The sequence below is a fragment of the Arachis duranensis genome, chromosome 4 (genome assembly GCF_000817695.3).
Source record: "Arachis duranensis cultivar V14167 chromosome 4, aradu.V14167.gnm2.J7QH, whole genome shotgun sequence".
Lineage (NCBI taxonomy): Eukaryota > Viridiplantae > Streptophyta > Magnoliopsida > Fabales > Fabaceae > Arachis > Arachis duranensis.
In genome coordinates this window covers 75358244-75362146 of record NC_029775.3, presented here as the reverse complement: position 1 = coordinate 75362146, position 3903 = coordinate 75358244, and the positions used below count along the sequence as shown (strand labels likewise).

The 3903-nt window shown below is 31.3% G+C and overlaps 1 pseudogene; it reads left to right on the top strand.

The window, feature by feature from the left end:
• Positions 1 to 475: 475 nt before the first annotated feature.
• On the top strand, positions 476 to 1768 carry LOC107484616 (uncharacterized; annotated as a pseudogene).
• The last annotated feature ends 2135 nt before the right edge of the window (positions 1769 to 3903 follow it).

The following is a 3903-nucleotide window of genomic DNA, read 5'->3' as shown; positions in this document are numbered from 1 at the left end:
TATTAGATTTCTTTTGCGACAAGGATTGGCCTTTCATGGTAATGATGAGACAGATGATTCTGTTAATCAAGGAAATTTTTTGAAACTTCTAAACTTTCTTGTGCAACATAATGAAGAGATTGATCGTGATTTCAAAAATTCTCATGGGAATCTTAAACTAAGAGCTCCCTTAATTCAAAAAAATATTGTAAGAGCTGCTGCAAGTGAAATGACAAAAGTTATCGTTAATGATCTTGGGAATGAATTGTTTGCTGTTTTGGTTGATGAAGCCCGTGACATTTCTATTAAGGAGCAAATGTCAGTTCGTTTAAGGTATGTGAATAAAGAAGGGCAAGCTAGGGAGCATTTTCTTGGTCTTGTTCATGTTTCTAATAATAATGTTTTATCTCTAAAATCAGTATTGGAGTCATTATTAGAAACATATAATTTAATTTTATTAAGAGTACGTGGCCAAGGATATGATGGTGCAAGTAATATGCAAGGAGAATTTAATGGTTTGAAAACTTTGATATTGAAAGAAAATTCTTATGCTTTCTATGTACATTGCTTTGCTCACCAACTTCAGTTAGCTCTTGTAATGGTTGCAAAAAAAAAAAAAACAAGTTGAAATTGCTTTACTTTTTAATTTTTAACTGATTTGTGCAATGTTATTGGAGCTTCGTGTAAATGAAGAGATATGCTTCGTGATAGTCAGATGACTAAGACAATTGAAGCATTACAAAGTGGAAAAATTGCTAGTGGACGTGGTTTGAATCAAGAAATAGCTTTGAAAAGAGGTGGAGATACTAGATGGGGTTCACACTATGGAACTATACTTAGATTAATTTCTTTGTTTCCGTCCGTGGTCAATGTTCTTGAATATGTTGAGGAAGATGGAAATAATTCAGAACAAAAAGGTGAAGCACGTCATTTATTGAATGTCATTCAATCATTTAAATTCATTTTCAACTTGCACTTGATGAAAAATATCTTGGGAGTTACTAATAAATTATCTCAAGCGTTACAAAAGAATGATCAAGACATTGTAAATGCTATGGCATTGGTTAAAGTGTCTAAGCAACGGTTGCAAACTATAAGAGATGATGGTTGGTCTCTTTTACTTGACGAAGTTTCATTGTTTTGTGACAAATATAATATTACTATTCTAAAAATGGATGATATATTTGTGTCATAAGAAAGATCAAGACGCAAAGCTCAAAAGATCTCAAATTTGCATCATTTTCAAGTTGAGATATTCTATCAAGTAGTTGATAGACAACTTCAAGAACTCAACAATCGTTTTACAGAGGTGAATACTGAATTACTTCTTTGTATAGCTTGTCTGAATCCAAGACACTCATTTCTTGTGTTTGATAAGGAGAAATTAATCCAGTTAGCTCAATTCTATCCATTAGAATTTTCTTCTACTTAACTTTTGGCACTTGATAGTCAACTTGAGAACTTCATACCAGATGTGCGTTCTGATGATCAATTCTCAAACTTAAATGGGATTGGTGCTCTTTCTCAGAAATTGGTTGAGACTCGAAAAAATATTGTTTATCCATTAGTAGTGTTTCTTCCTTTGAAGTTAGCTTTAGTTTTTCCTGTAGCAACTGCATCAGTTGAAAGAAATTTTTCTGCTATGAACATTATAAAGAGTCGGCTTCACAATTGTATGGGAGATGAATTTTTAAGGACATACATAGAAAGAGAGATATTTGATTGTATTGACAATGAAAAGATTATTCAATCTTTTCAAAACATGAAACCCAAAAGAATGGAATTTTAAATTATTTATTATTTAAATTATTATTTTATTATTGGTTTAATTACTCTGTAGGTCCCTATAGTTTCACCCAATTTTCAATTAGGTCCCTATATTTTTTTTCTTTTCAATTGGGTCCCTATACTTTTTTTTCAATTTAGTCCTTGTTAACGTTAAACGTTAAAAAAATGTTAGTAAATTGTGAAATTACTTGTATACCCCTAGGGACCTAATTGAAAAGAAAAAAAGTATAAGGACCTAATTGAAAATTAAAAAAAATTATAAATATTCAATGAAAGATATTCCTATAATCCCTATTTAATGATTCTACAACATGAAAAATATTCCTATAATCCCTTTTATTTTATCACTATCATTCTTTTTCTTATTTATATACAAATTATACCAAAAATACCTTCTCTTTATTTTTTTGACTTTCAAAATACCTTATCTTAAGAATATATACAAAAAAGTAATGAATAAGATGAAATAGAAATAGTAGTAATAAATATAATATAAAATTTAATTTCCATCACTCAAGTATTTATTATGACCAACATAATGAAAGAACTTGCATATGGCATATGGTAACAAGAACCATTGATAGAATAATAACTAAAATTGTTTACAAAAACTGAGTTCTATATAGTTCCTCAAATAAGAGAACCAATTTGACTGACAAAAACTCAAAAATATACAACAAGTATATTAAAGAAATGAATTTTCCTTATAGTAACAAGAACCATCAGAAAGAAATCCCTAAAGGCTGCTTGCTCTAACATAAACAGATATTTTCAAAAGGTATGTTTTTCATTTCAATTTTAAGAGTGGCTGGTCCATTGAATGGACAGAACTGTCAACTCTTGGAATAGGCTTCACCTCATTAAGTGGATTCTCAAAACTGCTCAAACCTCCTGATGTTGTAAAGAAGAATCCTAAACAAGCAGCAATACAAGTTAGTTTTTGTCACATGATGTATAATTTGGAATAATATTGTCACCGATTTTTCACATAAACTAAGACCATCAATTATTAGACTAAAACCATCAACTTTTCCAGAAAAGGCATTTTCTACATCAGTTCTGGCTTTATTACCATATTCAACAGCTTTTTCCTTTGCTTTATGAAACTCCAGAAATAAACTCAATGCAAGAATCAAGAATTTTACATATTTGGTATCCTGTCCTTGATTCAAAATATCAGTACCACTGCTTTTGAATAACATGAATGTCCAGATCCGAGAATATGGTGCACGAAATTGTAAATCATACTTTTCACAACTCGTACAACTAACCAGCAAGTGCATTGGGTCGTCCAAGTAATACCTTACGTGAGTAAGGGTCGATCCCACAGAGATTGTCGGCTTGAAGCAAGCTATGGTTATCTTGTACTCTTAGTCAGGATATCAATAAAAATTCTTAGTTTTATTTGTAAAAAGTAAAAGAACACGAAATAATTGGGTTTCTGTAGCTCCAGAAAATCCACTTCGAGTGCAGGGAGGCCAGAAATCAACAGCATCAGCAGTCCTTTTTTTCAGCCTCTGAATCAGATTTTTGCTCTGGTCCCTTAATTTCAGCCAGAAAATACCTGGAATCACAAAAAAACACACAAACTCATAGTAAATTCCAGAAATGTGATTTTTGCATAAATAATAATAATAATAATATACTAAAAAGTAAGTAAAACCTATTAAAAGCTTCCTAAAAACAATGCCAAAAAGCGTATAAATTATCCGCTCATCACAACACCAAACTTAAATTGTTGCTTGTCCCCAAGCAAGTGAAAATAAAATAGAATAAAAAGAAGAGAATATACAATAAATTTCAAAATATCAATGAAGCTTAACTCCAATTAGATGAGCGGGACTAGTAGTTTTTTGCTTCTAAACAGTTTTGGCATCTCACTTTCTCCTGTGAACTTCAGAATGATTAGCATCTATAGGAACTCTGAATTAAGATAGTGTTATTGATTCTCCTAGTTCAGTATGTTGATTCTTGAACACAGTTACTTTATGAGTCTTGGCCGTGACCCTAAGCATCTTGTTTTACAGTATTACCACCGAATACATAAATGCCATAGACACATAACTGGGTGAACCTTTTTAGATTGTGACTCAGCTTTGCTAGAGTCCCTAGTTAGAGGTGTCCAGAGTTCTTAAG